The sequence below is a fragment of the Rhagoletis pomonella genome, unplaced genomic scaffold, assembly GCF_013731165.1.
Source record: "Rhagoletis pomonella isolate Grant_MI unplaced genomic scaffold, Rhpom_1.0 Rhpom_scaffold_00013, whole genome shotgun sequence".
NCBI lineage: Eukaryota > Metazoa > Arthropoda > Insecta > Diptera > Tephritidae > Rhagoletis > Rhagoletis pomonella.
The window spans coordinates 851496-860459 of NW_023458567.1; the positions used below are offsets into that span (position 1 = coordinate 851496).

The following is an 8964-nucleotide window of genomic DNA, read 5'->3' on the forward strand; positions in this document are numbered from 1 at the left end:
TTAAAAATTGACAAACGTCAATTCCGATCGACAAATAAATCGATGTATGTACATGCGAGTATTTACTCAACAACAACAAAGATACACACAACAAATGCCACTTGAAATGGGCGTGACGTCGATTATATGTATGTATGTATGTAAGTATGTAGCTGGCTTCACTACGCCGGCGAATGCGCGCGTGAGGGTCTGGTGGGTGAATGAGTATCGCAGTACCTCGCGGCACTGGCGACACTGGCGACACAGTGACTGGCGAATTATATTTAAAAATATTTTCATAAACACTAATTGAGATGGAACGCTTAAATTGGGTACTGAAAGCCGAATAGACACAAACTCAGCTACTGGTGATGCTCATATTCAGCTTTGTTTAGCTGGCGAAACAAAGAGCTCACACAAAGCTTTAATTTTTTTTTACAAATCACCAGCGTATAACTCAACTTTTTCATTGTTTTGTATTAAACATGAATTTTTTAGTTTTAAATCAATGCGAAATGCCACTTAAAAGCCTGCAAACATCAATCATTGCGCCAAATCCATGCTGCGACCCCAAGCCTGGAGCGCAAGCGCTGTAACGCGCGAGGGGAACAAAAGAAAAAAAACCTGCTAATATGAAAGCAAAAACAACGATAACACCATATCAGCGTTGTTCTGACGTCAATGGAAACCATGAAAAATTAACAACTAAATCGCCGGTGGAGTGGAACAAGTGCCAGCGGCAGGGAGGCGAACAACGCAACCAACAACAACAAAAAAAAATGACGAACGATAAATTTTTGAATAATGATAAAACAACACCAAAAACCAGCCGGGAAAAAGAACTATGCTTAAAAGTCTAAACAAAATAGGCGGTCAGCGGTGAGGCAGAAAATGAAATTAAATTAAACAGAAAACAAAAATATATGAAACTTAAACCAGTTTAGTGGTTAAACAATGAAAAGACGAGACTGAGAACAGTTTGCGGGTAAAAAATTCTGACAGCTTAACTATCAATTTTTTAATTTATTTTAGTGTGTACTATATAAGTATGTCAATAATGCAAACTGTACATACTTGGTTTGGCATGAAGCTTGATTGTCTATATGTACATATATGTATAAGTATGTATGTATGTAGAAACGTTTATATCGTCGCTGGAATAATAAAGTAGTGTAACTTGAAAAGTATAGTTTTGAGAAAAGCGAATTAGAAGCTTTTATAATCCAATCGACCAATTCGCTGTCCCATGCCAAATAATGAAGTAAAATACTCTACCGTTATTGTAATATTAAAAGAAGAAGGTGTTCTTAAAAATACCCCAAGTGCATCATAAATGTAAGCGAAAAAATTTTTAGAAATCAACGCGACCTCTTAGCCACTTTCAAATTGCACTTTATTTTACTAAAATTTAGAGGCCTAAAAAACTGCATACCCACAATTTTTCTAGAAACTCAAAAAAAAATTTAATTTTAGTTTTTTTTTTTTTTTTTAATTTAAATATTCTTTTTTGGGAAATTTTTTTTTTCATTTGGGGGATCCCTGGAATTGTTTTCAACTCGTTTTAATTATGTTACATTTATTAACTGGAACAGGTAAATCGATTTTCTTCAAAATTTATTTTCTGCCCTTTGCACTAAAAAATTTAATACAAACAAACAAAAATTCAAAAATCTGACTCAACCGGTCTCTTGCAAATTTTATTAGCTTTCATTGAAAAACAAATAATTATCAAATTGAGTGATAAATGAAAGCTCCAGTGAATTGTGAACACTAAATTCCAGTTTTGAATCACTGTGCACTGTGGGTTGTCCTACGCAAATATATATATGTACTTCTAGGTCTCGGGTACAATACGATCAACATATATCCAACTAGCCTATGCATTTCCATCAACATCACATCAGTTCATCATCCTTTCCGTTTATCCTATCCATCAATACCAAAACAGCTCTGAACTCAACCAAGAAAAGGTGTATTCTTCTGCGAAAGTTGACTTAGCAGTCAGGTTAAGGAAAAGAGCAACTACAACAGTAACAAGAAGCAACGCACAAAATAAATAATATCCGATATAGACTTCCATTGCAGTATTTATTTATTACTATCCAAATAGATTGCTTTTAACAAGTGACGGTTGAGTAATCTTGCCTCTCGCATTGAAGTTATGTGGTTTATTTGGGTCCTTACCTAGATATACACAAGACGATACGATTTTATTGTTCGTGTTTTAACTCGGAACATCAAAAACTCTTCGAAATTATTAGATTAAGATTACAGTATGAGCGACCGTTATCGCCAACGATAGAATCACTTGTTGACTTTGTCGAGTAGCCAGTCGATACTGCTGGAATAGCAACACTTGAGACATTACATAGTTTTCCTTGACGTCAATTAATATAAACATAATTGACACTGCTGCTTAGATAGCTAACAGTGCACCAAAATAGTAGCACTCAACATAAGGAGCACCCCGATCAGTAGCGATACAACACAGCTGCCGCTTATCAGCACTCAAACCTATAGGCCACAACTGAAACAGCAATAAAAGTGATTACTTCACACCTCATTAACAGCTGAGTGGATATACGTAAATATGTATCAGAGAACAGTACGAGTGCATTATTTTGTGACTCTAAATACAATCGCATTAAATTTCATCACACATTATTTTTGTTATTTTCCGCCCAAAATGGTATATTTTAAGCTGTTAAGCTATGGAGTTAAGACACAGCAAAGCAGCAAATATAAACTGAGTAAGAAAAGTATAAATGCGATGGACTTAGTGTTGCGGTGTACTCATGCCGTTCTCTGGTAGGTATGTATGTATGTATATATCTAGGGAAAGTGTAGTTGATGATCACCCACGCCAATTGTTTACAGCTACAGCTACACCTAAGCCGGCAGCCAAAGCAGCACAGTAACACCGACGCCCCATCAGCGATGTACATTTGTCAACCGACACTGCATATCACCGCCGCTCACCAACACTCATCTCATCTCTCACACATCGCACATTCATGCCAACGCTAATCTAATTTATGTAGCTGATTATAAACGCTAAGAGTGGTACGGTAATTGTCCGATCACTGGCAACTGGATGAAGAAATTCAAAGGCAACCTAGAAAACATTTTTTTTTATCTGTATACCAGTAATAAACCACGCCGACAGACTTTACAGTGGCTAATTTGTAAGGTTGGATTAAAGGCTAATTGGCTTATTACAACCAACAGAGTGTAGACGGCAGACAAGGTAACAAATTCTGTGTATATATTTCTGCCATTGACGTCACGCCACTTCTGACGTTCTTTTTTTTTAATTATATTTTACATGTTTACTTTTGTTGTTGCCTAATTTTGTCTGAATTAATATTTGAAGAATCATTGATAAGAAAAGTTGGTTGAGTTTGAAATTTGCGTGAGTGTGTTTGCTTTTTTAGTACCTTGAGAAATCTGCCATATATGTATGTATGTGTGTATCATCGAGAAATATCACTAAGTTCATTATACGCCATGTAGTACCCTTAGCGCGAGATATTGAAACAAAGTTTTGAAACAAAAACTTCAAATTTCTTTCGGCGGCATTTATTGGCATTGTTTCAGATATTAATTTGTTAGATTATTGGACGGACCCTGTGGCTGAGTGCTTAAACGGGCGTACTACCACTCCGCAGGACCTGGGTCTAAATTAGAAAAAGTTGTTTCTACCAGCGGTCGCCCCTCGGCAGGGAATGGTAAGCCGCCGAATGTATTTCTGCTATGAAAAAGCATCTCATAAAAATCCATTTGCCGTTCGTAGGCGGCGTATAACTGTAACTACATCAAAACACACGCCACAAATTGGAGGAGAAGCTCGGCCAAATACTTAACAAAAGCTTAGACGCCAAAATATGATGAATAAATTATTGATGTACATAAAAATAAATAGTATTATCGATTAGTTTATCGAAATTTTCTTATTTATTTATGATGATCGTTATGCATAATCGATTGATCGAAGCATTGTTCGGCTTCATTGATAAAATTTATCTAAACAATTATCCAAAAATGTTTTAGATATTAGGTATGATGTTTTGCTCGCCAGCTAGCGCCCACGGGAGCCTGAAACTGCCCATTTTGTATTTCTTTTGTCAGTTCTCGGACTGTTGAGCGCCGCTCTGAGGGAGTAATTTGTGTTTTTCACTAGGCCGAGATAGCTCTGATTATTTTCTAGGCGAGTTTGTGAAAATTGTCAAACTGCCAGAAGAAGACGAAGAAGAAGAAGAAGAATGACTAACAAGCGACTTCAGACTAATAAATATATCCATATTTAGCTGTTCTTCTTTGATTAATAAATGGAAAAATATCAACTGAACTAATAATTTTACTTTAATGAGTTCGCTGGGTCTCTGCCTTCCTGTGGTTTCGGGCATTTGCTTCTCTTCTGTGAGAGCATTTCGTACTTAGCTCGTTTATTTTATTTGAAATATCAAGATGATAACGAAATCAACAGTTCGTTATTTGTTCACCTTCTTACAAGAGATGTCATCAGGAGACTTGGTATACGGAAAACTTGGCATATAATACAGAAATGTGTAAAAAAATACCACTGGGCAACTTTTCAAAGCAAATTTTATAGAATGAAACTAAATTAAGATGTCTTGAATACAAAAGACTCAGTATCGGCCTCTACCCAGGCACTCAAACTTCAAACTTTTTTTTTACTTCGAATTTCTGAGTCTTATCGTTGGTCGAGTCAAAGCTTCTGAGAATCAATCTTTATGACCCTTCCATTTTCTAAGTGGCTAAGAAAGAATTTTCCTTAGAATCCTCATAAATCCACATAAGCGCGCAACATGCAAAACAACAAATTCTAAATCTATCACGCGCACTGATTCTCCGAATTTTCCACAAACAACCAGCACACTCTCTCGTACAACCTAATCTAGGTGTTTACGTGGCAACAAAGCATCGCTCGCTTCTTCACCATATTATAGATAGTGCGTCCCAGCGATGATGGATGACGTCAATTGCATTTCTCAAGCGACGGAAGCAGACATACAGACCAAAAGTCTACAGCTTGTAGGGTTGGTTTATCTCGTTATTGTTATTACTCTTGTCATTACGTGCATTATTTGACGCGAGGCATTGTTATTGCTTCTTATGCCTGTGTCGTCTGGCTCGCGGGCTGGCTTACAGTGAAACAAAATCCAAATAAACCGCTTATCAGCGCATATTAAATTAAACAAGAAAATGAATTGCGAAATTAACTTGAGCGCAATTAAGATCCAACCGGCATCGCCTACGAGATTTGCTTAACAGGTAGTTTTGTTCATTGTAGACCGTCGACTGTACGATGATGGCTAGTGGCTGATAGCTTGGCGGGTAGCGGCTGGATGGAACGACCAAAACTACGAAAACAAAGACGTCAGCGTTGCTGTGGGACGATCTTTTTTTACAAGCGCATGCCGAGCGCCTAGTAGTTGGTGTTGAAGCGAGAAACAGGCGAACGTGAGTACAAGCAGGCGCGCTTTGACGCAGGCATCAGTTGAGTTATTCGATTTTTGGCCAAGCATTTGTCTGACATTCACCCGCAATGCGACGTCCTTAAGCGGCCTGCGCGTGGAAATGATCTTTTTTTTAATTTTTAATTGTGAAATTCAAGTGTGCTTATACATACATACACAATTTGTTACCGTCGTTCAATTATTACTTTAAAAAAAGCAGCCGGCAAAGCCAAGGCTTATCGATTAATCCGCTGAAATGTGTCGCCTTCAGGATCAGCGGAGCCACTTGTGTTCATTTGTTTACATTCACGAACGTTTTTTGTCTTCGATGCCACTTAAGTGTAATACCGATTGCATGGGCGGCGCACCCACGCTCTCTGCGCGCCTCCGATCCGCGACCGCTGCCGCCTGCGTTGCTATCATTAGTCGGCGCTGCCGCAAGCGCTTTGTGCTTTGCGCTTAGCTTGTCGCCATTTGTCATCCGCTGTCGAACGCGCGTGTATGTGTTTGGGTGCACTGTCATTTGTATATTCCCCTTTATGATTGCGATCACATTCCCCCACCAATTCTTGGTGCTGCCGCTGTCGCCGCCGTCAGTCAGTGAAAGGTGTGTGCGATCATGCACGTCACACTAATTGCTGTCAAAATCTTTTGCACAGCGCGACTGACGTCAAAGCGAGCCAACACACAACGCCGCGCTCCACTTTGGCCGCCGCTTTTTTATGCCATGCATGGCATGCATGGATTCAATTTTTCAATTCGCATTCGTATTTCGCAATGGCACAGTGGCGCATAGCGTGTCTAAGTGACTGCTGGGTCGCGCTACAACGAAACGTAGATCGAATAGTAGGGGAAACGAAGAACTGCTAATTGATCTACTCCGGTGTGCAACTGAATTTGATGAGTTCGCGCCATTTATTTGACAGCAGCTATCGAATACTCGAATTTTCGACTAAACGATAACATTTTGCGGGAATTGAAGGGAAAAAAGATTGAGACTTTGCACCGTCCTATCTCCAACTTATGGCCATAATTTTTACCGAATCACTAATCAAATATTATCAGCACAGCCAACTATGTCTGCTGACCATAAACGCCAAGCAGCTGTCAAATACATATTCGACATTTTCGCTTTGCTGTTATTAATTTTACGCGCCTGCTGCGGCTTCCCACACTCCTCTGCCCCATTATAGCGACAACAGAATGTTGGACAAGCCAAGAAGTGATAGTGAAAAGAAAGCATTAGCGAGCGTCAAAAATAAGTATACCCTGACGTTTTGACGATTTTATATATTTCTATTTTCAACAACAATTTTTATTTATATATAGTTCATTCAGCAGCAAAACCACCAAGAATCAATTTTTTTAATTTCATACGGAACTCGGGGGAAAAGGAAAAAAATTTCATCGAAATTTTCAGCTTTTCAATTCGAATTCTTAGGGTGCGTTCACACAGAATGTTAATTGGCGTCCAGCGAAGAAAAGAAAAGCGGAGCGGAGCTGCTGGTGTTCACACTGAACGTAGCGGAGCGGAGCTTTTTCCATGGAATCGGCCGTAAACATATCACAAAACTGACAATCAATGAAAACCAGCTGAAATATGTGTTCAATTTGTTTCATTTGCTTTCTTGAAAAATATATTTATTTTTGTTTAATTATTTTAATTTTTTATTCGCATCAGAGTCATGAAGCGGAAACATCAAAAGCAAAATTTAAAAACACAAAAATTCTTTACTTTCAGCTTCCTTCTTCAAGAGCTTGCTGTATGAACACTTTAGCTACATTAATTTGAAAGCTCGGCGCTACTCCACTCGTTCGGATCTGCTTCCCGCGTGAACGCACCCTTAGAGCCCTTTAAATTTTAATATAATAAAGTAAAAATTACCAGTCGCTAAAAATTGCAATTATTTTTTGAATTTTGTTTTGCCGAGTGTTTTGCGCATTTTCTTCCATTTAACGCATGAACACAATCCTTTTTCATATGGAAGAAGGTAGTGATAGTAGAACAAACCGGATAGAAATCCCAGACCTACTTCCTACATCCATATAAAGTTATTTGTCCGCAGTTCGAACAAAATTAGGATCTACTAGGAGCTGTCTCTCAGATATGTCGCAGAATCGAGCTCAACAATGGTGGCAGGAGATTTATTACTCCCCATTCTGGAAACTAATTAGCCCTGCTGCGGCATTTTCTACAACATTTCTTAGGATAACGATCTCCCATTATCCATGTTGACCTTTCCTCATCGATATTTGAATACGCTCAGCATGAACAGTCCCGATTTCCTTACGACAATCTTCTTTTGTTGTACAATTTGGCTGCAATGCTAAACGAAACAACTCAGGCAATTCGGATGGGCATAATCCAAACCACTTTCTGAAAACGCCCGCTAACCTAAAGCTGGCACTGTACCCTTCCTCTTAGGCAGATTCTGTCTTACCTCAAACTGGTTATTCGCCCATCAATCTATCTTGACAGTTCGATACAGGAATATTCCCCTATAAACCTGAAACTCCGTTGCATTCATTTGATACCATTCACGGTTCCAATCGTTCGATGACTCCAAGACCAACAATACCATTCGCTTTCGAGCCAATTTCGACTATCAACTTGCCAAAAGAAAAAGGTCCACCAATTTCACCAGGAAACCCCAAGTACGATATCGCAGATCAAATATAATCAAAAATATGTCTCACGAGAGGAAATAAAATTGAACAGAAGCAAGACGGCAAGACCAACAACCGTCAACCTGATGCCATAAGAACGTTATTGAAAACCAATTCTTGGAAGTGGAGAAACTCGTTTGCTTCTTGTCAGCCGTTTAGCAACAACTATGATCACCCTCGCATTGAATGAAGAAACAGTGTTTTTGCAGAATAATTTATTAGCTTGTTTTCATTTTTCGGCTGTGCCTTCGAAAATGTCTTATGTTCATATTACTTATCAACAACTAAGATATACAATTAGAGAATACCAACATGGCGAAAGATAAGAAATGGAAACAATTCAGATATGATATGAAATGAATGATGATGATGAAGAACAGCAACAAGAACTCTGTGCCGAGTCGCGTAAATATTTGCAAATTTACAAACGTACATATTTCGATATACATACATATGTACATACACTCATATTTATCTCTATTTGTTTGTATGTGTGTAAAGTTCACTTTGTGGGCGCTGTTGTTTCACTGTCGCACAACAACATCCATAACAGTTAAATCATAAATGCAATATAGATAATTTCATATATCTTTTCGCGTGTGTGACAGACGAGCAAATACAAATAAATTAAAAACAAAGGAAAATGGGTTAAAATGCCTGAATGATAAGATAAAATACTAAATTAAACCTGCATTCCTTCCTCATTTCGCCAGCCATATGACAATATTGTGGAATTGTGTGACTTAGACTAACGGAATAATACTCAGACTGCATACACAAAATACTCATTGCTTGTAATTACGTTCATACGATAGCCTACACATACATATCCGGTACA

At 38.3% G+C, this 8964-nt stretch overlaps 1 long non-coding RNA gene across 1 annotated transcript; it reads left to right on the forward strand.

Annotated features, from left to right (window-relative positions):
* Nucleotides 1-6236: 6236 nt before the first annotated feature.
* Nucleotides 6237-6853, forward strand: LOC118748210. The gene is made up of 2 exons (XR_004994035.1): nt 6237-6721; nt 6789-6853. It is a non-coding gene; the product is annotated as an uncharacterized LOC118748210 (long non-coding RNA).
* The last annotated feature ends 2111 nt before the right edge of the window (nt 6854-8964 follow it).